General features: G+C 44.0%; 1 protein-coding gene and 1 long non-coding RNA gene across 4 annotated transcripts in view; both read left to right on the top strand.

The window, feature by feature from the left end:
• Nucleotides 1-27,133, top strand: part of gnao1 (G protein subunit alpha o1) — a 198,480-nt gene that overhangs the window by 111,337 nt on the left and 60,010 nt on the right. The gene's annotated exons all lie outside the window — the stretch shown is intronic.
• On the top strand, nucleotides 3,386-10,595 carry LOC116982737. Its single transcript, XR_004414524.1, has 3 exons — nucleotides 3,386-3,566; nucleotides 7,032-7,035; nucleotides 10,584-10,595. It is a non-coding gene; the product is annotated as an uncharacterized LOC116982737 (long non-coding RNA).

Raw genomic sequence — 27,133 nt, 5'->3', positions numbered from 1 at the left:
GCTGTGTGCATAGAGTATCCATTAACAATTCACGGGGCAGCGCGGTGGGTGCAGCGGTAGAGTTGCTGCCTTACAGCGCCAGAGACCCAGGTTCGATCTTGACTATTGGTACTCTGTGTACGGAGTTGGTACTTTCTCCCCGTGACCTGCATGGGTTTTCTCCGCGTGCTTGGGTTTCCTCCCACATTCAAAAGACGTACAGGTTTGTAGGCTAATTGGCTTTGGTAACATTTGTAAATTGGCTCTAGTGTGTGTAGGATAGTGCTAAGCCGCTGTCCCACGATGTAAGTTTACCCAAGAGCATTTTTCACAGTGTTGAAAAAACTTTACGAGTATCCGCGTTTCCCGAGTACCTGCCGTTAGCATTACGAGCCGCTACGAGGCATCCACGAGCTCCGACGTACCCGCTATGTACATTCTACGTACTTACCATGAGTTTGATTTTTTAAAAACTCGGGAGAGCTCTTGGGTAAACTCGCATCGTGGGACAGGGGCTTTAGTGTGTGGGGATCTCTGGTCAGCGCGGACTCGGTGGACCGAAGGGCCTCTTTCCATGCTATATCTTTAAACTAAACTAAAATAAACTAAATGATTCAATTATACTTTATTGTCACATGTACCTAGGAACAGTAACATGCTTTGTTTTGAAGACAACCCGATAAATTCATACAGCAGACCTCACCTAGGCAGTACACGAGTCGCCATGTTTCTGGCACTAACAAAGTTAACAAGTTCACTGAATAGTTTTATTTCTGCCTGCCGCCACATGTGGCAGCAGATGGCCCCCCGAAATGCATGCCATTCCTCTCCATCAGTGTCAGATCACTGACATCACAAGGCAAAGGTGCTACCGACTGCACCACTGTGTCACCTTTAACATTGGCAACCACTCCCATCCACTCACTCAGAGGATTGTCACAAGTTACAGTTTAGCAAGTTGCTGCTAGGTGACCCAAGGACATGAAATCCTCGATCACTAATGCTCTATTCCCTTTGGCCAATGCACATTAATGGGGGCAGCCACTCTCACTCCTGGACTCGAGCCTGAGAATTGTGGGCCAAGTCTGTGATTGTCTGCTCTTCTAACCAGTCAGAGGTTGTGCCAGAGGAATGGCATTGAAGTGTGCGAATGTTGATTCATATGCATTGAAATGTGACTGTAACTTACGAGGAAGTTGTCTGCTTTAAGGCACTGGGAGGGACTGTTAGCGCTCAATCCAATATTGATGAAGAATGAAGGGCAATGAGTTAAGGATGTCAGGTGTCCAAATAGGGACACTTGCACTGTGAGAGGCTCACTCTGCTGCCACTGAAACATAGCTGGACCATTCCGTCATTCCAAGGGCGCTTATCGTTCAGTTGGTGGCCTTTGCTTCTGACCCATCCTTAGCAGCTCAAAGAACAAAAAGTATCTGTATTGATTCCCTCTGACATTCCAGCTTCTTACAACCACCAAAATTAGGAAAATGTCTGACAAACAACCTTACTGATCCTGCAGTACTTCATAACCAACAAAATTCTCTCTCAGAGTTGTTAGAAATTTGGCTGAAATCCTGTAATTGTGGGTTGTTGTGAGGACATACAGCAAATATAGTACAGGGGATTCACAAGCATATCAATACACTTTCCATTCACTACCAATGTTTGCAGAGAAAACTTGATGGCCATAAACCATTTCTTCAAATTTTCAGATCACTATCATTTTGATTCTGTTTCAGTTTATTCCTATATGAATCCATAGGATGAGAAATACAAGCCTATCAGTCAGTCAAAGACAGTATGCGGGATATGATTGGCTTTCGTCGCCTTGATGCTGTGCTTTTGGGAATGTGAAGCAATTTAATTTTTCACTTATGCTTTAGTTTAGTTTAGTTTAGAGATACAGTGCGGAAACAGGCCTTTCGGACCACTGAGTCCGCGCTGGCCAGTGATCTCCACACATTAACATTATCCTACACACTAGCATCAATTTGTAACTTTACCTAAGCCAATTAAGTTACAAACCTGTATGACTTTGGAGTGTGGGAGGAAACCAGAGTACCCGGAGAAAACCCACGTTGTCACGGAGAGAATGTATATAACGGGCAGCAGTATATTCCAGTGAGTAGCAAATGCCTGTGCTTTACTGATGTGACTTCCTAATGCTACAGTCTGAGATGGGGCACCAGGAAGAAAGAATGACAATAAACTTACATTCATGATCTGGGGAAGCCCCAAAGTGCATTACAGCCAATGAGGTTACTATCGTAATGAAGGCACCTGCTGCAAGCTATCTGTGTACAGCATCACATCCAGAAACAGCAATGGTATTATCACCAGACAAACCATGAAAGGAAAGTTGGTACAGAGGAAAGTACAGGTCAGGACACCAAGGACAGCATCGTTACTGCTATTTCTCTTTCCACGCTGTCTTTAAACTAAACTAACCACGCTAAACTACACTGCTGTCAGACCTGATTAGTGTTTCCAGCACTTTCTGTGTTGGCTGATGGCGTCTATGGACAAGAGACCAGTCAGGCTCTGTGCAGCAGTCAGATCACCTTCTCTGCTCTCACGACCTTCTATTAGACTGAACGATAGTGGAAATCTGGGAGCTGATTGCTTCAATGGCTAGCAGTGCTGTGACATGTCGAGAGGGATTGAAAGCAAGAGTTGATAACATGAAGGGGAAAGCATTCAGCAAGTGCTAATTCAGCTCTGGTCAACCACTCCTTGTGTCTGAAGAAGGGTCTCGACCCGAAACGTCATCCATTCCTTCTCTCCAGAAATGCTGCCTCTCCCGCTGAGTTACTCCAGCATTTTGTGTCCACCCTCCCTGTGTTGTTGCATTGTCTGTCTCAATTGTAAGTTAGTTTGCCAATCCTGGAAACCAAACACTTCTTGCATGCTGGAAGTGTGTATCTCCCATTGCATTGCAGAGGCTGCCACTTCTGCACTATTGAAGATCCTTCATTCCCACACCATACATTGAAGAGAATCAGTCCCTTTCATGAATCCTGCGTGAAGAAACTGCCACATATTTCTGATATTGTCAAGCTCTGTAACCCCTATCCCCAAAGAAAGCTCAATTAATTGAGATATTTCAACATGCCATAGCAACCTGAAGCCTTCCATCATTTTCTGTTAAAATTCGATTATTTCCAAATGAGATTGAACGATTATCGACCTCCTTTCTAGTCCAGACTCCCATAGGAAGGCGCTCTTAAATCTTCACAGTGTGAAGGATTTCCTTATGTTATTGAGGATTGATTTTGCTGTATTGCTGGTGCACATTGTTCTGCTGAGGAGACTCTTGTACAAATTGACCTACGGACATTTCCAGGGCAATTGTGTGTGTGTAGCACAAACTGCAATTCTAGAATCATAAAACAAATGATACAATTCAAACATTTCTGCTTTAAGAAACCATGACACATGTCTTCTCCCCTTTAAAGATGTTAAAACCGGCAGGCAGATGGCGAATGGGTCTCCATGGGCACCCCATGCCCTACTTACAGAACCAAGTGGTCATCCAGAGCTGACCCCAAGCCCATTCATTACTCCATGTCCCAGGGGTAATGTCAGGGGTAATGTTGTGGGCAGCAGTTAGCAGTCCACAGACTGCTTGTCCTCAGTTACAGAGGACGATGATCTCGCTGACCTCTTCAACTTGTCTGCAAACAGTATAGAATTAGGTTAATTATGCGCAGTGCTCGGGTGATTATTCAATAAAACAAAGGAATTGTAGCAGGTATATGTAGAGCAATACAATATTGGTTACTGTAGAAAACGGACTCTCCTGACTTACGGAGAAATAGGATCATGGACAGTTTTAGTGTAGTTTAGATTAAAGCCACAGTGCGGAAACAGGCCCTTCGGCCCACCTAGTCCACACCGACCAACGTCTCCACACATTAACAGAGTTGGCCCTAGTCAGAGTTCCATACTTCCAGCAAAGACATTGTCCAAAATCATACGGGATGAATTAATCCACTTTCTATTAAGTGATTAAAAGTAGTTGCACCCATTGATGACCCTGTTGCCCATCTGAGGGTTAAACCTGCACTGGGATGAACTACAACACCAAGTGCCGGTACACGTTTCCAGACTGGCAGGGTGTCAACAGGAAGCAGGCACAAACACTTCCATGCAAGCACAGAACCCTTTCCAATGAACAGTTTGTGGATTAGTTGGTGCAAAGCCCAGACCTTTTCCACATGGTGGTGGGTGGAGAAGGCAATGCTGATGAGTCATAAGAAACTTGGGCCAGGACCTAGTGCAACTGCTGCCTCACAGATGTAGGGGCCCAGGTTCGATCTTGACTTTGGGTGCTGTCATTTGTGAGGTTTGCAAGTTCTCCTTGTGACCATGTGGCTTTCCCCTTGGTAGTCCTGTTTCTGCTCACATCCCAAAGACTTGCTCGTTGGCAAATTGGCTACTGAAAATATTACCCATCAGTGTAGGTCAATGGCATAAAAAAATTCAAAGGAAAAATTGATGGGCTTGTGTGAGAGAGAGTTCCAGGAAGGAGCAGTAGGTGGGGTTACTTTGCTGGGATAGTGCATGGAGCTAATGGGCTGAATGGTCTCCTTTGTCATAATAATTAAGCAACAGCAGTGTTGGCACCAGGACCATCCGCCAGGACGAGAGGAGACAATACCATCTCTGTCTCCTGCATCCCACACAACTCGGCCAACAAGAGCACTTACTAGCCCTTGCCGTAAAGTCTCTAGTAAAAGTAGGAGCCAAATGAGGGAGAAAGAGAAATGAGGAATGGTGAAAGGCCTGGATAGAGTGGATGTGGAGATGATGTTTCCACTAGTGGTAGGGTCTGGAATCAGAGGCCATAGCCTCAGAATAAAAGGACGTACCTTGAGAAAGGAGATGAGGAGGAATTTCTTTATTCAGCAGGTGGTGAATCTGTGGAATTCATTGCCACAGAAGGCGGCAGAGGCCAAGTCGATGGATATTTTTAAGCTGGAGATTGATAGATTCATGATTTGTATAGGTGTCAGTCACAGCCCACTTGCTATATGCTTGAGAGTGTGAAACTGCATTAAATTCAGGTTTAATGTAATGAACAGAAATCCACCCATATTGTGAAAATGTATCACTATGGTCACGTTACAATCAGAATCTACTGCCATGATCCTAATGCAACAGTATACATGTTAGTGTCGCGGTTATTGAGAAGAGGAATTTCCAGGCAATAATCATTCTCCTGCCGAGGGTTCCTTTGACTCATCTGTGAGGCCATCAGTAGGTCATTTGATTGAGCCATGAATCATTAGATTATTGAATTACTGTAGATAAACCACTGCCCTTTGGCCAATTCCTATAGTAGTTTGGCTGCTAATTGTGCTTTTATACTGTGGTTCATCTTGCTGGTAGAGGGAGTTGGATCTTCCCACTTCTGTATAATAGTATGTACTGAACGCAGGGGTACATTTTGTTTTTATGTTACAAGTTTATTTATCATGGCAGTGGATTTCTGTTGATATGAAAGGAGATTACAGGGTGTCACTCGTGACCTGAGGGTGCCCAGACCGCTCTATACCCACTGAGGTGAAGTCACTAATGCAGGAGATGTGGCGGCCATTTGTGCAAGCTCCCATGATGTCCAAATAATCTGTTTTCTATTTCTGTTCATGGAGGGATAAGTAGAATTCCATAGAGAACAGCCCAGCACTTTCTTTTTTTAGAGATACAACATGGAAACAGGCTCTTCTGCCCACTGTGTGTACACAGACCATCGGTCACCCATTCACACTAGTTCTATGTTATTCCACGTTCTCATCCACATTTGGGCAATTTGGCACAGATTTCTGAATTATTCAAAGAAAGATTTCACTAAATTAAAATGTTATTTCCATGATCCAGGTGAATTGTGCATTGGATTAACATTTATCGGAATGGGCTGCACTGTATACATTTTAATGGCAGCAGTGTTGTATCTCAAGGGGTTTCCTTACTGCTACTTTGAAACCATAAAACAAATGCAGTCATTCTCACTGAATGTGCTTCAGCAGGCTATTGAGTGTCCATGCATTGATCAGAATGTTATCCTCTAAATCATTGTATCGATGTATTGATTAGAATTGTATCACCTACACCTCACACTGTATTGATGCTATGAATAGATTTGTATCATCTACATTCTACACCTTACATGTTGTACTGCCCATGCCAGATCCCTCCCTCAAGTTGTGGCCCTTTACTTCCATTTGAGGAGCTGGGTCTGTATTTTGTTTCAGAATGCTTAAACTCTCAGTGAAGTGTTGGGATGCCCTCTGCAACTTATCCCGATGGCAACCCTGGCCGTACTCTGCAGAGATATTTTCTTTGTTTAAGAAGGAACTGCACATGCTGGAAAATCGAAGGTACACAAAAATGTTGGAGAACCTCAGCGGGTGCAGCAGCATCTATGGAGCGAAGGAAATAGGCAACGTTTCGGGCCGAAACCCTTCTTCAGACTGATGGTAGATTCAGTCTGAAGAAGGGTTTCGGCCCGAAACGTTGCCTATTTCCTTCGCTCCATAGATGCTGCTGCACCCGCTGAGTTCCTCCAGCATTTTTGTGTACCTGAGATATTTTCTTTGTTCTATACAACTCTCCCCACCCTGGCTGCATCTTAAAATTAGCATATTTTCTCTCTCTTTACCACTTCTGATAAATGTGAGCTCTGCCTCAGTCTCCACTGATACTGCCTGACTTGCTGAATCTGTGTTTTTTTAAAAGATATGCAAGTGGTAGAGATTCATCAGAAACCGTGTTGACTTTCACTTCATTGAGCTCCGAGGGTCTTCAGCACTCTTAAAGGACGATAGGGTGTGGCGGGGAAGTGCAGGATCTTGAGGAGAATGAGGGTAGAAAATTCTAAAAGTGGTAGGTACGTTGGTTGTGAAATGTTTTCTAAAATAATCGTGGGCTCCCTGTTTGTAATCAGGCAATTTTAGGTTTCTGTCGGTGAAGAGACAAAGAAATAATGAAATAAGGAGAAAATTGTATAAAAATTTCAAAAGGAAATGCAAACAAGAACGATGAAAATGAAGCAACGTTAAAACCATGTGATTTTCTTTTCTTTGAAGGTGCCAGTGTGTGTCTTCCATTTCTGATTGCAAAGAGTTGCCATAGATACAAGGACCAACTGGGATCAGAATGAATGCGGGGAGGGGTGGGAATAGAAAAATATATTCTTGGAAAATCTGTAGGAAAAATTCCTTTGTGGCTGGATATTTTATGGGTCATTATGTGTCGTCAGTGAAACATTCCAAACCAGAGTCCTGCATTTTGTGAGTTAAGGAGATGATGCTTATCTTTTGAGCAAATGATCAGTAAGGTTATATATATATACACCATTTTGTACATGCAAACAACTGTTATTAGGTCTTGTGTTTGCAGAATGCGTTGTTTCAAGCCAAGGTCAGAATCACTGCAAAACACAATTTAACTATGGAGCAGTTCATGTGCAAGGAAATTTATCAGCAAAGCCAGTGAGAGGAAGATAAAATATATGTTCCAAATGCATGTAGAAATATGCTCTCAATCGAAGTGCTCCAATGTTGATTGTTCATGGGAATTTATATATTCAGGATACAAATAGTTCATATGTGGTTCAGGAAATTAAGTATTGGAAAACTGGTTTAGGTATTTACAAAGATGCTGCAAATACTAAACGATCAAAATGTCTGTCTGGGATTATTAATGTGATGGGAAATTAAGGTCGTGCCCAAACAATTGAACCATGCAGCTCACTATGTACAGCATCAAACTCACTGTGGATGGTTGGTGGAGTGGAGTGAGCGTAGTATGAAGAAGATGTCTGACGTTGACACTCCATCCCATCCTGCCCAGTATTGCTGTGTATTTGGAAGGAGACAAAGTAAACTCATAGAAAATTAGAGAAGCCCCCCTTAAAAAAAAACACATTGTCAGTGTGATCATGAATCACTTAACTGTTCATGATGAAAGTTCTTTAGATCATTATATCACCGTTGAAATAACAATGACTTAGATTTCTATGTGGAGTGGAAAATCTTCAGAAGCACAAGGAATATATAAATTCTTCGAAGTAATTTTGCAAAGGGGGTAGTGTTAGATTGGATTTCCTAGATGTGTTGCCTTAATTACCGATGACTGCTCAACAAGTTGCACATCCAACAGTTCCAAAATATCCACCAACTCACAGGGCAACATCAGCGAGAGCAAGAATGTATGTAATGGTACCAAAACCCCAGTATATAGGCCTCAATTCTCTATGTAACAGACAGGAAATACCATCCAAAGGATCCTAAATGGATCAAGGCAATAGGCAGTAGTGTGGGTAGCTTCAGAGATTCATTTCGCACAATCATAACAGGCAGCTTTGTAGATCACTGGAGGCTGACCATTCACCACACGGCCCCATCGACCAATTGGGAATAGAAAGACAAAAAAATGCTGGAGTAACTCGGGGGAATATGGATAGGTGGCGCTTTGGGTCGGGACCCTTCTGCAGACCTGACCCAAAATGTCAGCTATCCATGTTCTCTGGAGATGCTGCCTGATCTGCTGAGTTACTTCAGCATTTGGGTTTTTTTTATGTCCATTCAATTGCATTGTCATAGAGTCTTACAGCATGGAATCGGGCCCTTGGCTCAACTTGCCCATACCTGCCAACTGCCTGCATTTGGCCCATATGCCTCTATACATGTCCTATCCATGTACCTGTCTAAATGTTTCTTAAACGTTGCAATAGTAACTGCCTCAACTATCTCCTCTGGCATCTTGTTCCGTACACCCACCATTTTTTGTGTGAAAAAGTCACCCCTCAGGTTCCTATTGAATCTCCCCCCCCCCTTCCTGCCCACTCCCACCCTCACCTTAAGCCTATGTCCTCTGGTTCTTAATTGCCCTATTGATTAGGTGTATTCCTTTGGATCAGAGGCTCCTAACATAGATGATTGCGGATAACGTTTAAAGCAAACTCCATATTCTGTGCGGTAGAAGAGCTAGGGGCTGCAAATCCTCACATGTTTATTTCAGAGTGGATCCTCTGCCTCATCATGGCTTGCAGCCGACAGCATCTCATCACACAGAAGGGATGAACAGACTGTGGCCCGTGAGCTGTTGAGCCATTGGGGCCATCAGCCAGAGATAGGATTAAGACCTGTGATTTTATTAATTTGTAATGATCCTGATGCCAGTGTCAATCATCACAGTTTATTGTCCACCCATAACTATCCTCGAGCCACCTTCTTGAACTATTGCAGTCCCTGAGGTGGAGGTACTTTCACAATGCCATTGACTTTCAAAAATTATATTTGGTGACAAAATTGGGAGCCAAGCCACGATTATCATATTGTTAAAAATAGACATAACTGAATATCCAGATCCTTGTTTACAAAATGTATCTATTTTTGTATATTTCATTTCCAGGATGAAGATTTTATTAATATTCTTCATCGGTATAAATTAAGAAAGATCTATTTAATAATGAATTATTTAAGAAGGAACTGCAGATGCTGGAAAATCAAAGGTAGACAAAAATTTACAAAGTTGAGGCCAGCTTGTTTCCTTGGGATTATGAGAGGGTGGGACTAAAGGGCCTATCCCTCTTACGCAATTTTTTCTGTGACTTGCCGGCACCCGTCATATTCGCAGCAGGTGGCCGAAAATCCAGCGGCGACCAGAAAAAGGTATGACTCTTTGGGCGACTACTCACCACCAAAAACAGGCATCACTGTGCGATGTCGCCTAAAAAAATCCGTAAATGGGACAGGCCCTTAAGGCAGAGCAAGTAGAGCTGTTGCCTCTCAACTTCAGTGACCCGGGTTTGATCCTGACCTCGGGTGCAGCCTGCGTGGAGTTAGCATGGTCACTCTGCAAGGTTTTCCTCTGGATATTCTGGATTCCTCCCACATCCAAAATGCTGATAGGTTAATTGACCTCTGTAAATTATCCCGAGTGTGTAGATAAATAGTAGAGTCTGGAAAGAGTTAAGGAGAAAATGAAATGTGCTGAGTTAGGGTTAGTGCAAATGGGTGCAGGATGGTGGACAGGAATTTGGTTGGCTGGGCCATGTTTTCGCGCTGTATCTCTCTGCGATTCCGTGACTGCAACAAAATCATTATGATTTTGGGATGAAATGAAAACCCGTGGTATTGCTGGCCAAGTACAAATCATCATTGTGACTCTGCACCAAAGAGTGTGGAGCTGAGAATTTAAGGGGAACTTGAAATTCCATTTATGGAGCACTTTTGATCCATTGCTATGATTAACTATCTTAGGGATACTTCCAGCACAGTTGGATTTTTGGGGGTTACCAGGAAGTAAATTGTTGTCTGCTGTCCTGCATTAGGCCTCCTGGTGTTACTAAGCCAATAATCTGAGCCGGTGGTACCAGGTCAAGTTAAGTTTGAATTCTTGGGTTGTTATGGAGACTTGGTTCCATCTGCCAGATTTGAATCAATTTTAGGATGGGCTTTCTTGGATGTTCCTGAGTTATGGTTCTTCACTAAATGAGAGTCTCCTGTGAAGGGCAGATTTTAACAGCTGGATTTGTGGAGTAAGAAGGTGTGTGTTTAGCATGATGTCTTCCAGTTGGCATTTTACCAAGCGCATAGTGTGAGAGGTGTGCAAGCAATCACGCTGACAGATTTGGCCAGGACACAACCTGCTAATGGAGCCAAAACCCAGGTGTAGGCCAGAGGTTTTCAGGTGCAATGCTGCTGTTCCAGTTAGCAAAGAAGAGCCTCAATAAAGATGGCTGACCAGAATACTGTCCTTTTCCGCTTTATTTGGCTGAGAAACGTGTACTCTCTGCCAAAATAACAAAAGTGGTTTATTCGTGGTGAGTTCAGACGCCAGGCTCTTTGAGAATAATGTTGAAACAAGCCTGGAAGATTCAAAAACGTTCAGGCTATTTATTTCAAGACATTTTTATATGGAGCTGACTAGACAGTGGTTAAAGGCAGCCCAGATAGTCAGAACCAAAACATGCCTTCATTTTGAACGAATGGTGTCTTCAATACAGTGCAGTGGATTGTAAATCACTGCTCCTGCAGATGTTCATCGTTTCTTATGGTGCAATGACAGGTGAAATTCAGAACATGGAAAGAAAAACTATTCAAGCCTTTTATTGAGGAAGGAAAACGTTTTGTATCTGCACAATGTCCTTTGCAGGCAATTTCTGATTTGCAATTATTGGTGCAATGTAGGAAATATGACAGCCATTTTATGCACCAGGAAGGTTTACAAACAGGGATCTGATCATGTAGACACAAGGAACTGCAAATGTTAGTTTAGTTAAAAAAAAGAAATAAAGTGCTGGAGCAACTCAGTGCATGAGGCAGCTTCACTGAAGAACATGGAAAGGCGATGTTTTGTGTCGTGACCCTTCTTCAGACCTTCTTCTGATCGTATTGTCCAGGTAATCCTTTTCAGTGTTGTCAAACAAGGGCTAAATAATTATGTGTAGTTAACCATGTGGGTGGCACAGTGGTAGAGATGCTGCCTTACAGAGTCAGAAATCCAGGTTCAATCCTGACGATGGGTGCTGTCTGTGTGGAGTTTGCAGCTGCCTGTGATTGCGAGGGTTTTCTCCAGGTGCTCCGGTTTCCTCCCACATACCAAAGACGTGTAGATTTGTACGTTGATTGGATTCTGTAAGTGTGTAGGATAGAACTAGTGTACAGGTGATCGTTGCTTGGCGTGGACTCGATGGGCCAAAGGGCCTGTTTCCATGCTGTATCTCTAAACTAAAAAAGAATTAGGGTGCATTTATCAGGAACTGATATCTACCCACCGTGGGCTGAGAAGTCCTTGTATGTGCCGATCAGCAGTGACATGAACAAAGTCTCCGTGCCACTTGACATCGCCTTGTGACGGGGGAAGGGACAGAGGGAGTCCATTTCATGCAGTGCGTACCACCATCTAGATTACGTTAAAGCACTAGCATTACCCGTTTCTGCTCAACAGCTGAAAAAAGAATGATTGTAAAGATCAGGCAGCGTGCCTATTAACATGATCAGCCAAGCAGAAAATCATCAGCAGCCTCCCAGCCAGGAGCAATTACGCACTGATTCCTGGGTCATGTGGCTCTCAAAACAAGATGCACACTTTGGCCATGTTCCTGACAGGAATGGGGCTGATCCCAGTGTACCTGCTTCCCCTTGAAGGGCAACGCCCTGATCACTTGCTCTTGTGCTTTCCTCCCTGTGAGAGGAAGGCGGATGATGATCATTTTCTGCTTGACTGAACATGTTAATAAGCGCACATCTCATGTGGCCAATCAGCCATTTAGCCCTTATGCTGACGGACTATTAAGTATTTCAATTTCCCAATTATTGGGCCCTGAATCTTTGGATTGTTTTGTTTTCAGTAGAAATGCCTTTGTTTTTCCCACGGGTAACATTTTCCATTAATTTTCCATAAGCTCACTTCTCCTGGCCTTTTGCTGCTAAGAGATGGGTGGTTGTCATGGCAACAGTCCTTCCAAGATGCCTGGTGTCTCCCTGATTGGTGCATCGGTGCTGTACTGCTTTCAGATTAATTTTTATTGTGCTTGAAGATACAAAGACATGGTCTGTTGTGCTGGTTAATGTTTCGGTGATCGTTAGAACGTGGGAGGGTCAACATCTGCAGAAACCTCCTATTTTCTCTCCGTGGCAAATCCAGTTACTCCATTCAGGCAGATCGAGGGAGACTCCATGTTGGTTGCAGAGGTTGTCACAGTTCTGATAAAGCAATGTGGTTCCTTAAGATTAAACTCTTTATTAAGGTAAACTGCCTGGGAGAATCGTGTACGATGGAACTGCAGATGCTGGTTTAAACAGAAGATAGGCACAAAATGCTGGAGTAACTCAGCGGGACAGGCAGCATCTTCAGAGATGCTGCCTGTCCCGCTGAGTTCTTCCAGCATTTTGTGTCTATCTGCCTGGGAGAATCGTTCCACCGATACCCTCCTGTTGCGGTAGAGAGGCACTGTGCTCCGTGATGAGGTCGTGGGCAGACAGAGGGTGTTGGCCTTGGTCAGGGATAGTGGGAAGCCATATTGTCTTATGCACAAGTATGGTGAAAATCTCCCACGTGAAAACAACTCAACATCTACTGCACCATTGCCTTCTCAGGATCTTGTATGTCTCAATAATGTTACCCCTCGGTCTTCTAAACTGGGCACAGGCACCAGCAAAAGTAGTTGACTAGTCAGTCTGGCAAGACTGACTACACCAGGGCAATGCGTGACTCTCACGCTTTGAGCGTGAGAGTCACGCATTGCAGCCAATTTTCACACTCTCACGCTGTTGACAGAATTCTCATGCTGTCTTCAGTCCCTGCACAGTTTGTCTCTTTGCGCCACATGACAGTGATCTGTGCAGTCTGAATACTCCTCCTTTTCCTTGTATTATTCACCGCCTCATTGGGACTGGATGGGAAGCAGATGGAAGGTTTTTCCAAGTCCACTTGCACTTCCACAGCCAGCCATTAGGTGGGGCACAGAGTTGTGATGGAGTCTATTCTTCCCCATAAGCTCTCCCTCCTCCTTCAGGGGAGAGAGTAAGAACCGAAGGTACACAAAAAAGCTGGAGAAACTCAGCGGGTGCAGCAGCATCTATGGAGCGAAGGAAATAGGCAATGTTTCGGGCCGAAACCCTTCTTCAGACTGGAACCGAGGTTGTGGGGAATGCCGTGCCTTTGCTTGTGGCCTGAGCATGGAGTTTTGGAAAGGTGCCATTATTAGATATTCTTGCACTGTACACTTTGCTCTTCTATTTTTTTTTAAACCAGAGAGCGCGGTGGGTGGAGCCTGGAACATGCTGCCAGGAGTAGTGGTGGAAGCAGATAAGGTAGTGAAGCTTAAAAAAGCAAACGGATATGCAGGGAATAGAAGGATTGTGATCACGTGAAGATAGGGATTAGTTGAAGAATGTTTGGCATAGACATCATGCCGACAACATATCGAAGGGCCTGTTCCAGTGCTGTACTGCTCTATGTTATATTTCTCAGCTAATAGCCACCCATCCCTTTAGGTGTGATGGAGCCTCCAATAGATCATTGCTTGTTCTGCATCTACAACAGTCAATCTTTCAGTTGTGACTTACACCCACTGCGTTGCTCACTAATCTAATGCATGTGATTCACTTTTATTGTAGCCAGTCTGTTTACATCTTTAATCCATGCGGCTCTCTGAGGTTTTCTACTTTTCCTTCTGAAAACCAGGTTATGATCCCACTGGCGCTGACTGCATCTATTTTTTTCCCCAAAATAAACTTTATTCAGAATAAAAAATATGTTCAGAAGTTCTAGGAGCAGAATAAGGCCATTCAGCCCAACAAGTTTATTCCGCCTTTAAATCGTGACTGATCTATCTTTCCCTCTCAACCCCATTCTACTGCCTTCGCTCCATAATCCTCGACACCCTTACTAATCAAAAATCTGTCAATCTCCGCTTTAGAAATATCCATTGAATTGACCTCCACAGCCGTCTGTGGCAATGTACTCCACAGATTCACCAACGTTTGATTAAATTTACTAAAGACTATACAAAAAAAATTATGTAAAAACAAATAAAACGTGCTTCATGAATTTGCATGTAGCTCTTTGCCTCGCAACAAGGATAGCTTCAGTTGGCTGCTTGATTTACAGAAGATTACTCCAACTTTCCTGATGTATCCTGGCAGATAGGCTTCGTTGGGTAGCAGGCAGTGGCAGATTTGCTGGGTGACTCACTGTCTTTCCTTTTCTCCCATATCCCAGTTCATAGGACAGTAGCCAAATGATAATCTAAGAGGACATAGATTTAATGTGAAGGAGGGGATTTAATAGGAATTAAATCCTATTAACAGGGCAACATTTGTACAAAAAGGGTGGTGGGTATATTGAACGGCTGCCAGAAGAGGTAGTTGAGGCTGGTACTATTACAAAGACATATGGACAGGTACATGGATAGGATAAATTTAGACAGATATTGGCCAAACGTCAGCATAGTGTAGATGGGGCATGTTGGTTGGTATGAGTAGGTTGGGTCGAAGGGCCTGTTTCCATGCTGCATGTTTCTATGACTATGACTATAATACTTTAATATTTTACAATCTATTGACCTCTTTCTCGAGTACGCTCAGTGACATCGCTCTAGACTAGAGAATTCCAAAGATTCACTTCCTTTGAGAAGGAATTTGGTAAATAGTAATTATGTCTTCCCTCTCATTACTTACGTTGAGACAGTGAACACAAATTCTGGACAAGTCACCTCTCATTCTTCTAAACCCATTCTCCTTCTTTGACTAACAAACTAATCCGGGAATAAATCAATCATGATTTTACTCATGACAGATCTAAGGTACACTGTGTGGCTTCTTGATCTGTTTTGTTTAGATCACTTACCACCAGGTCATCGAGAAGCTTCAAGAAACTATTCTAATCTCTGTTCGTGCTTTGTTGGACAATTCCTGCATCACGCTGTCAATCCTGCCTCATTGGAAAGCAACTAAACAAACACGTGTCTACATCGCATCATTCCCAGTACAAGGGTTTTCCAAATTCTTTAACCAATTAGGTCGTTGGCGCAGCGGTAGTAGCGCTGCATTACAGCGCCAGAGACCCGGGTTCGATCCTGACTACTGGTGCTGTCTGCTTGGAGTTTGTACGTTCTCCCCGTGACCTGCATGGGTTTTCTCTGGGATCGTCGGTTTCCTTCCACACTCCAAAGACATACAGGTTTATAGGTTGATTGGCTTGGTATAATTGTAATTGTCCCGAGTGTGTGCCGGATAGCGTTAGTCTGCGGGGATCGCAGGTTGATGTGGACTCAGTGGGCCAAAGGGCCTGTTTCCACAATGTATCTCTAAATTAAACGAAACTAAATTAAATGTTGTAGGATCAAGGAATCTGCAGATGCTGGTTTACAAAAAAAAAGACACAAAATGCCCTTCCCACCAACATTCCTTCCTCTGGCTTCACAATTCACAACTCTTCAATCCTTTTGTCTCGCACGTTTTTAAAATCCCTGGCCTTGTCCAACCATCTGCCTATCCACCCACTCTCACCCCCCCCCCCCCCCCCCCCCACATCGGCTGTATTCACCTATTACTTGCCCCACTTTATCCTGCCCCTCCTCTCTCTAGCTTTCTCTCCCCCACCCCTACACTCAGTCTGAAGAAGGGTCCTGACCCAAATGTCATTAGTCTGAAGCATCGCCTATTTCCTTCGCTCCATACATGCTGCTGCACCCGCTGAGTTTCTCCAGCATTTTTGTCACCTATCCATGCTCTCCAGGGTTGCTGCCTGACCTGCTGAGTTACCCCAGCACTTGATGTCTTTTTGTCAGGTGTTGTGGGAAATGTGGCAGGCAAGTTGTGAATGGAAAGATTGCACAGATTAAATAGTGAAATTGTCCATGGTGATGTGTGGGCAGTGGAGCATTATACTATCCAGGGCATCAGGAGCACAACCCACAGTACCATTGAATTGCTGGAATCTGCCAGGGTTGGACATGGCTTAACAGGATGGCGACACTTCTGACTGTCCCTTCATCGCATGCACTTGGTTGGTTCTATGCTCAGTGTTTTGTTGTACGACTCAGAGGCAAGAATGCTCTTATTGACAAAGCTCCGAACTGTCTATTCTATGTTGCTGTTGTTGTTTAAGACCACAGCTGCAGGCAGAACAGTCTGCTTTCAAATGGAGTTGCTGAGTATGCATTGCATTAAGGGGCTTATGCTTAGGCCATGACCAGATAAGATATCATTCTAGTGCATCAGAGTGTGAAACTGATTGGATTTACAGGTATATTACCGAGCTGGCAGCTACATACAATCCAGGCAGTGGATCCTATAAGATGATGTTTAATGATGTGGCTGTACTTCAAGGATACCTTTTGCTTCTTGTAGCACTTAACACAGGCTTCACTTCATCGAGGCCTGATAGTGTCTTTGTGAAACAAAACTCGGCATCTTTCTAGGATTGAAGTTCCCCAAAATGTAGGCAGTTTGAAAGAATTGTCAGTTTACAAGGAGCTTCTGAGTTTGCAAACCATTATACCATGGATGTTTCACACTTTTTTGTGGCTGTAACTGAAATTGGCCTTCATTGGTCAGGGTATTGAGTATCACAGTTGGGATGTTATGTTACAGTTGTACAATGTATTGACGAGGCCACATTTGGAGCACTGTGTTCAGTTTTGGCCAGCCTGCTATAGGAAGGATGTTTTTAAAACGTGCATGAAGATTTATGAGGATGTTGCCAGGGACAAGGGGCTGAGCTATAGGGAGAGATGGACAGGCTAAGGCTTTATTTCTTGCAGTCCAGGTGGCTGAGGGGTGATCGTATAGAGGTATATAAAGCGTTGAGGGGAAGAAATAGAGTGAATGAATAACCAGGATAGGAGAATCAAAAACCACATGACATAGGCTTAAGGTTAGATTTAATACGAGCCTGAGGGATAACTTTTTCATTCAGAAGGTGGGTGGTATACAGACTGAACTGCCAGAGGAGGTAGTTGAGGCAGGTACTATAACATTGTTTAAAAGACAGCTGGATAGATGCATGGATAAGAAGGAACTGCAGATGCTGGAAATTTGAAGGTAGACAAAAGTGCTGGAGTAACTCAGCGGGTGCGGCAGCATTTATGGAGCGAAGGAAATAGGCAACATTTCGGGCCAAAACCCTTCAGCAGGGTTTCGGCCCGAAAACGTTGCCTATTTCCTTCGCTCCATAGATGCTACCACACCCACTGAATTTCTCCAGCACTTTTGTCCACCTTCAAAGTGTTTCTTTCAATTTTTGCGAATAAATGTGATTATTGCAAGGTAGGCATCTCTAAAGTCTCCAATGTCAGTTGCATAGGTCAGTATTGCAGCCTGTTTGAGAGGAAGCTGAATGTGACTATTGCCCCCAAACTAAGTTGGCAATACTGCTGGTCCTTCCAGAAGAGACTGGTCTGACAAATGTCCATGCATTCAGCCAAAGCTGGTTTCAGCCATAAATTTCGAAAATGGGAAGCAAAATAGTAAGTTTAAGACGGAGTTGACCTGGGTTACTCCCCTTGTTGTGTGCTTGGTGTTGAAGCAGTTTAATTAGAAAGCCAAATGTTTATATCTCTATTGTTGATCAAAGTAGGGTGCCTCACTCCCTCAGACTGGACATCCTCATTACATCCACCGCACTATCCTGACCTACCTTGTTCAATGGACATGCCAAGCTTCCTGCTGAGGTTATCCATTCTGAAACCCCACCTTCTCTCAGCAGCTCATATTGAGACCTATTTTTCAGATGTATATCTCATAGATTCATTCTTTTTACACATCTCATAGTCATGCTCATCTCCATGTACCTAAACATGCTCATACACATGTGTAGGAAGGAACTGCAAATGCAGGCTTACAACGAAGATAGACACAAAAAGCTGGAGTAACTCAGCGGGTCAGGCAGCATGTCTGGAGAAAAGGAATAGGTGACGTTTAGGGTCGAGACCCTTCTTCAGACTGCGAGTCAGGGGAGGGGGAAACGAGAGTTAGAGAAAGTACATAGAAGAAATGAATGACATTGCATGCTTGTGTAACATCTTCAGTAAAAGGGGCTTAAATATAGATTTACCATCATTTGTATCCATCCATCCTTACTGTTCTTATCTCACAGCCTCTGACAATGGAATCACCTTTGTTTCTTCACATATTCCCAGTCATGCATGGTTGGGCTGTCTATAATATCCAGTCCATAATCCAACTAGACTGGTCCAATGGTGCAGAGCTGCACTTATAACACGACAAATGCAAGTATTAGCTGGGGTTTCTAAATATTTCATGATATCAATAATTTAATGACAAAACAGGCAGGAGCCTCCTTGGTGGCCTGTAGATTGCATCGTCAGCGAGTGTTAGTTGCTATGGTTACCATCTCACTCTGCCATATGATGGAGAATGAGGGTGGGAGCTGGGATGGGTGTTTCCATAGCTACCATGAAGAATATACTTGCTGATGTCTTAAAGAGAAAACACAAAAGCATAATTAATCCTTACTCATCTTCGCTGTACAAAATCAGAATAGATCACGCATCATTTCCCTGACCGATGTTCAAAGAACAGACGGACTGAGATGATGCCCAGTCAGAGCTCCAGCTCTTTCCAGGTACCAAAATGAAGAGATTGTCCGGCTTGTCTTGATGGGGGTTCGTTTAGTTTATAGATACAGCATGAAACAGTGCATTCAGCCGACTGAGTCCATGCCAACCATCGATCGCCCATTCACACCAATCTTATATTATCCCACTCTTTGTATCCACTCCCTTAAACACTAGGGGCAATTTACACTGACCAAGTAATCTACAAACCCGCACGTCTTTGGGGTGTTGGAGAAAACCGGAGTGCCCGGAAGAAACACAATGGGGCCACAGGGAGAACATGCAAACTCCACACAGCACCCGAGGTCATAAAGGAACCTGGATCTCTGGCGCTGTGATGCATCAGGTCTATCGCTGTGCCATTTGTATTATGACTCCTTTATATGTTGTGTTCACCATTAAACACCCCTAATGACAAACAAAAATGCAACATGAAATATATCAGTAATTTTAAAGTACCTTCCAGCTTATTGAAAACTGATAGGCTGCCTGGTTTAAATTAAGTGCCTGATTTGTAAGTGCCATGAAAAATATGCAGCCATATGATCCATTTTACATGGCCAGCACAAATGTCTCATCAATGAATGCTCTTTCTCCACAGTCTAGCCCCACCACCACTGTCGGCACCAGTGCTTGGCAGTGTTAACAATGCTAAATTTAGTTTAGTGGCGACGTTTGAGTTGTAGTTTGTGGCTTCTGGAACAATGACTCAAATGCAGCAGGATCCAAACCTCCGAGGATCCAACCTCCAGGATCAGAACATACCATTTTGTTCAACGCTTCAGTACCATAGTTGGGTTGGCAGAGGTTGCGATATTGTCACCAAATCAAGTCCAATCATTTGGACGGATCCAAAACACTTGATGGCACTTTTTGAAAAAGGGAGGAGTTCACTCTGGTGTAGCAAACATCCTAGAATGGCAAGTATGTCATTTGAGGAAAAATTAAGTAGACTAGGCCTTTATTCTCTGCACTGAATGTGAAGTAACCTCATTGAACCATGGAGAATTCAGGAAGGAAGATTCCTCTGGCTGAGAAGTCTGGAACTAAGACTGTTCCAAATTTAAGAGGCCTCCTTTTCAGATTGAGATGAGGTAAAATTCCTTCGAAGGGTTGTGAGACTTTGGAATTCTTTACCAGCAGATGTCAACTCAGTTATTGATATCATTTAACACCAAGATTTCTGGGTGTTAGAGAAATTAATAGATGTAGGGACAGTGCAGGAAAGAGGTTTTGAATCAAAAGATCTGACACTGAAAGGCTCAGCAAGCTGGAGGGGCAGAATGGTCTATGTTCACCCCTATTATTGCTATTACTGATGTCATTATGTCCCAGGTCAATATCACTTGGGTACATTATTGTGTCATTATCTCACTGTCGTTTGAAACCAAACAGTGGCAGGCAGACAAATCCAGGGCAAAAATCATAAAGGGACACTTTTAAACATAATTGTATAAGGGATAACAGTGTTGTAAAAACAAGCCTGAAGGCTTTGTGTCTCAATGCAAGGAGCATTCGTAATAAGGTGGATGAGATAAATGTGCAGATAGTTATTAATGAATATGATATAGTTGGTATCACGGAGATATTGTGACCAAGGCTGGAGCTGAACATCCAGTGATATTCAATATTCAGGAGGGTGAGAAAGGAAAAGGAGGTGGGGTAGCTTTGCTGGTTAGAGAGGAGATTAATGCAATAGAAAGGAAGGACATTAGCTTGGAGGATGTGGAATCGATATGGGTAGAGCTGCGAAACACTAAGGGGCAGAAAACACTAGTGGGTGTTCTGTACAGGTCCCCTAACAGTAGTGGAGTTGGGGATGGCATCAAACAGGAAATTAGAAATGCGTGCAACAAAGGTAAAACAGTTATAATAGGTGACTTCAATCTGCATATAGATTGGGTGAATCAAATTGGCAGGGGCGCTGAGGAAGAGGATTTCTTGGAATGTATGCGGGATAGTTTTCTAAACCAACATGTAGAGGAACCAACGAGAGAGCAGGCTATTCTAGACTGGGTATTGAGTAATGAGGAAGGGTTAGTTAGCAGTCTTGTTGTGCGTGGCCCCTTGGGCAAGAGTGACCATAATATGGTTGAGTTCTTCATTAAAATGGAGAGTGACATAGTTAATTCAGAAACAAGGGTTCTGAACTTAAAGAAAGGTAACTTTGAGGGTATGAGACGTGAATTGGCCAAGATAGACTGGCAATTGATTCTTAAAGGGTTGACGGTGGATATGCAATGGAAGGCATTTAAAGACTGCATGGATGAACTACAACAATTGTTCATCTCAGTTTGGGAAAAGAATACATCAGGTAAGGTAGTGCATCCGTGGATAACAAGGGAAATCAGGGATAGTATCAAAACAAAAGATGAAGCATACAAATTAGCCGGAAAAAGCAGCCTACCAGAGGACTGGGAGAAATTCAGAGTCCAGCAGAGGAGGACAAAGGGCTTAATTAGGAAAGGGAAAATAGATTAAGAAAGAAAACTGACTGCAAAAGCTTTTATAGATATGTGAAGAGAAAAAGATTAGTTAAAACAAATGTGGGTCCCTTGCAGTCAGAAACAGGTGAATTGATCATGGGGAATAAGGACATGGCAGACCAATTGAATACCTACTTTGGTTCTGTCTTCACTAAGGAAGACATAAATAATTTGCCAGAAGTAGCAGGGGACCGGGGGTCAAATGAGATGGAGGAGCTGAGTGAAATCCAGATTAGTCGGGAAGTGGTGTTAGGTAAATTGAATGGATTAAAGGCCGATAAATCCACAGGGCCAGATAGGCTGCATCCCAGAGTGCTTAAGGAAGTAGCCCCAGAAATAGTGGATGCATTAGTGATAATTTTTCAAAACTCTTTAGATTATGGAGTAGTTCCTGAGGATTGGAGGGTAGCTAATGTAACCCCACTTTTTAAAAAGGGAGGGAGAGAAAAAACAGGGAATTACAGACCAGTTAGTCTAACATCGGTAGCGGGGAAAATGCTGTTCAGTTATTAAAGATGGGATAGCAGCACATTTGGAAAGTGGTGAAATCATTGGACAAAGTCAGCATGGATTTATGAAAGGTAAATCATGTCTGATGAATCTTATAGAATTTTTCGAGGATGTAACTAGTAGAGTGGATAAGGGAGAACCAGTGGATGTGTTATATCTGGACTTTCAGAAGGCTTTCGACAAGGTCCCACATAAGAGATTAGTAAGCAAACTTAAAGCACACGGTACACAAAATTGCTGGGGGAACTCAGCGGGTGCAGCAGCATCTATGGAGCGAAGGAAATAGGCGACGTTTCGGGCCGAAACCCTTCTTCAGACTGATAGGGGGTGGGGAAAGAAAGAAGGACAAAGGGAGGAGGAGGAGGAGCCCGAGGGCGGGCGGATGGGAGGAGACAGCTAGAGGGTGAAGGAAGGGGAGGGGGGGAGGGGACAGCACGGGCTAGCCAAATTGGGAGAATTCAATGTTGATGCCAAGGGGACGCAAGGACCCCAGACGGAATATGAGGTGCTGTTCCTCCAATTTCCGCTGGTGCTCACTCTGGCAATGGAGGAGACCCAGGACAGAGAGGTCGGATTGGGAATGGGAGGGGGAGTTGAAGTGCTGAGCCACCGGGAGATCAGGTAGGTTATTGCGGACTGAGCGGAGGTGTTCGGCGAAACGGTCGCCCAACCTACGCTTGGTCTCACCGATGTAGATCAGCTGACATCTAGAGCAGCGGATGCAGTAGATGAGGTTGGAGGAGATACAGGTGAACCTTTGTCGCACCTGGAACGACTGCTTGGGACCTTGAATGGAGTCGAGGGGGGAGGTGAAGGGACAGGTGTTGCATTTCTTGCGGTTGCAACGGAAAGTGCCCGGGGAGGGGGTGGTGCGGGAGGGAAGTGAAGAATTGACGAGGGAGTTGCGGAGGGAGCGGTCTTTGCGGAAGGCAGACATGGGGGGAGATGGGAAGATGTGGCGAGTGGTGGGGTCACGTTGGAGGTGGCGGAAATGGCGGAGGATTATGTGTTGTATTTGCCGGCTGGTGGGGTGAAAGGTGAGGACCAGAGGGACTCTGCCCTTGTTGCGTGTGCGGGGATGGGGAGAGAGAGCAGCGTTACGGGGTATGGATGAGACCCTGGTGTGAGCCTCATCTATGGTGGCGGAGGGGAATCCCCGTTCCCTGAAGAACGAGGACATTTCCGATGCCCTGGTATGAAATGTCTCATCCTGGGAACAGATGCGGCGTAGGCGGAGGAATTGGGAGTAGGGGATGGAGTCTTTACAGGGGGCAGGGTGGGAAGACGTGTAGTCCAGATAGCCATGTGAGTCAGTGGGTTTATAATGTATGTCGGTCAGGAGTCTGTCCCCTGCGATGGAGATGGTGAGGTCAAGGAATGGTAGGGAAGTGTCTGAAATCGTCCAGGTGTATTGGAGTGCCGGATGGAAGTTGGTGGTGAAGTGGATGAAGTCAGTCAGTTGTGTGTGGGTGCAGGAGGTGGCACCAAAGCAGTCGTCAATGTATTGGGGGTATTGGGGGTTCAGTATTGATGTGGATAGAGAACTGGCTGGCAGACAGGAAGCAAAGAGTAGGAGAAAACGGGTCCTTTTCACAATGGCAGGCAGTGAATAGTGGGGTACCGCAAGACTCAGTGCTGGGACCCAGCTATTTACAATATATATTAATGTTTTGGACGAGGGAATTGAATGCAACATCTCCAAGTTTGCAGATGACACAAAGCTGGGGGGCAGTGTTAGCTGTGAGGAGAATGCTAGGAGGCTGCAAGGTGACTTGGATTGGTTGGGTGAGTGGGCAAATGCATGGCAGATGCATTATAATGTGGATAAATGTGAGGTTATCCACTTTGGTGCAAGAACAGGAAAGTAGACTAAATTATCTAAATGGTGGCCGATTAGGAAAAGGGGAGATGCAACGAGACCTGGGTGTCATGGTACACCAGTCATTGAAAGTAGGCATGCAGGTGCAGCAGGCAGTGAAGAAAGCGAATGGTATGTTAGCATTCATAGCAAAAGGATTTGAGTATAGGAGCAGGGAGGTTCTACTGCAATTGTACAGGGTCTTGGTGAGACCACACCTGGAGTATTGCGTACAGTTTTGGTCTCCTAATCTGAGGAAAGACATTCTTGCCATAGGGGGAGTACAAAGAAGGTTCACCAGACTGATTCCTGGGATGGCAGGACTTTCATATGAAGAAAGACTGGATAGACCTGGCTTGTACTCGCTAGAATTTAGAAGATTGAGGGGGGGATCTTATAGAAACTTACAAAATTCTTAAGGGGTTGGACAGGCTAGATGCAGGAAGATTGTTCCCGATGTTGGGGAAGTCCAGAACAAGGGATCACAGTTTAAGGATAAGGGAAAGTCTTTTAGGACCGAGATGAGAAATTTTGTTTTCACACAGAGAGTGGTGAATCTGTGGAATTCTCTGCCACAGAAAGTAGTTGGGGCCAGTTCATTGGCTATATTTAAGAGGGAGTTAGATGTGGCCCTTGTGGTTAAAGGGATCAGGGGGTATGGAGAGAAGGCAGGTACAGGATACTGAGTTGGATGATCAGCCATGATCATATTGAATGGCGGTGCAGGCTCGAAGGGCTGAATGGCCTACTCCTGCACCTATTTTCTATGTTTCTATATTTCTGCAACCCATAACGGTGATTATGCTTCAAGTGGTTGTGAGGCATTTGATAAAAAAGATAAATGTGCTATGTAAAGGCAGCCTGGTTCGTGATTAGTTTGCTGTGTCGATGAACTGCAAGAACGTTTCCTTCCCTGTGCAGTGGTGATTTTAAATACCAATATAATGAACAGCATTTCTGTTCATTAGATAGTTTAGTTCATTAGATATCTTCATTAGATAGAAATAACACTGTGAACAGCAAGTCCCCACACAACACTGATGTCATTGGTGATGAAGAAACATTGACCAAGGCACCAGGATAACTTGCTGCTGTTTGTTAAACACTTTTGGGACCAGAACACAGATGCTGATGTCTCATCTAGTGTCCAGTCTCCAGTATAGCATCAGCCCAGCCCGTGTCACCTGGCCTCTGGTGGAAGCCATAGATCCTCCGAAGCAGAGTCTGGATGTTATCAACAGAGCTCACAGATCTCTATTGCTTCTCCTTACATGACCCTGGTCACATAGACTACTGGCTTAGCAGCAGGAGCCACTTGCTGCCGCCAGTGAAACAATAGTCTGGTAGACTTCATTAATTGAATTTTATTGAAATAACTGAAGACAATTCCTTAAACAGGTTTTGATTTCTCCAAATTCGTTTAACATTAATCTGCAGATTGGAAACTTGTTGAGCACATTACTGGGAATGAATGGTATGTAACCTCCTGACTCAGGCAATGGGAGCGAGTTACTTAGAGTATCTGGGATAGACAGAGCCAAAGGGATGGCCTTAAGAAATCAATGTTGGATTTATATACATGCACCAAACCATTATCAATTCTGGCAATTTTGGAAGTGCCTAGCCTTGAGGTTTTCACCCATGGGAGAATCTCGAACAATGTGACGTAGTTTCAAGATAAAGGGCATGTAAATAAGACTGAGGTACAGAGAAATGTCTTCACACAGATGGTGGTGAATCTCTGGAATGCTCTGCCTCAAAGACTTGTGGAGGCTAGATCACTGGAAGTATTTAAAGGGCAGGTAGATAAGCCCTACAAATACAAATTGAGGGTTTGAGGGACATGAAGATATGAGGCCTGGAATGGATCAGCCACAAAAACACTGAATGATAGTCACTGCCACCATTTTACAAACGCAAGCTCAAGTTCTAGGTATGGGAAAGGGGTTATTTGGTCAAGCTAAATCTGGGATGTCTTTGGGAGGAGGTTTGTCTTCTCTTACTACTCTATGTCCTTGGGGCTGCAAGATCTGCATGGCCTATTTTTTCCAAGTGAGCCCAATTATAATTCGAAGCACCAAATTATTTTTGTAAGCGATTCTGCTTCCACGACATAGGGACTGATAGCAGACAACTCTGGTTTAGCTGTGAAGCCTGTTTTATGCAAGGTTGCCATGGAGATGGGGTGATCATGACACTCAGAGACTCTATGACGATACGAATCACTGACAGTGCAGCTGTACATTCCTCTTCGAGACAAGTTGCAGGCAGCAGTCCAGGGACAAGTGGTATAACAAATATTGTAAGTCCATCCAGTACTATGGTCTGTTCCCCTGAAGGTACAGTGGTTGCATTAACAAGGCCTCATAGCTATGGAGCTGGAGCATGTGGGTCTTTAAGGCAAGGTTTGCAGCACCTGAGATGCTGCAAGTGTTTTGTTAGCAGAATTACCTGTTGAAGCTTTAGCATGCAAAATTCATTCTAAAATGTTCACTTTTGCAAAAATTCTGAGATAAAACATACAAAACCTTGCAAGATATAAGATTGAATATGAACTGAAGGCTGTGATTATTTTTTTTTTTAGCATAATGTTCCTCATTTCATACATGCAGGGAGTGCATAATTGAACTCAGTAAAGGTATGGACTGGAATAACTTTTTTTAATCAACTTGAATACCATAAAAACATAGATTTTGGAAATTTGTTAAATAGACTCATAGAGAATTTGTATCTGGCGAACCAAGATTACTAGAACTTGATCCAAACTACAGAAACACTTATTGCCTGAGATATCTTCCTGTGTTGCACCGTGTATAACACGAACACCCAATTAAATTTCCTACAAAATACATGGAATTGGTCAATGAAAAGGGAGCTGTGGAGGTTTACATCCAGAATCGTGCACTAAAATGGAACTTGTACAGTTTCCGACCTAACACAGCCTCTGATATTTGCCTGGAGACCTAAGAAGCCCTTGAAGACACACTCCCCTCGACAGGCTTAGGGCAGCAACACGGATCCTGGCTACAGTGCTGCAGGGAGACAAGCCCTAGGTCAAATGAAAGCAAGTTGGGGTCCTCATCAGAGAGAAAGTCTGGTGAGCCTGAGCCAACCAGAGGTGGCTCCGGGCTCCCCCTCCCCTGTGGGAAACCCCACTCAGCAATAAACTCAATGTCCACACTTGGCATGTCCAGGCTAAACCGC

The sequence above is a fragment of the Amblyraja radiata genome, chromosome 17, assembly GCF_010909765.2.
Source record: "Amblyraja radiata isolate CabotCenter1 chromosome 17, sAmbRad1.1.pri, whole genome shotgun sequence".
NCBI classification, from domain to species: Eukaryota; Metazoa; Chordata; class Chondrichthyes; order Rajiformes; family Rajidae; genus Amblyraja; species Amblyraja radiata.
Note: the sequence above shows the minus strand (reverse complement) of the source record. Positions and strands in the feature narration are given on the sequence as shown.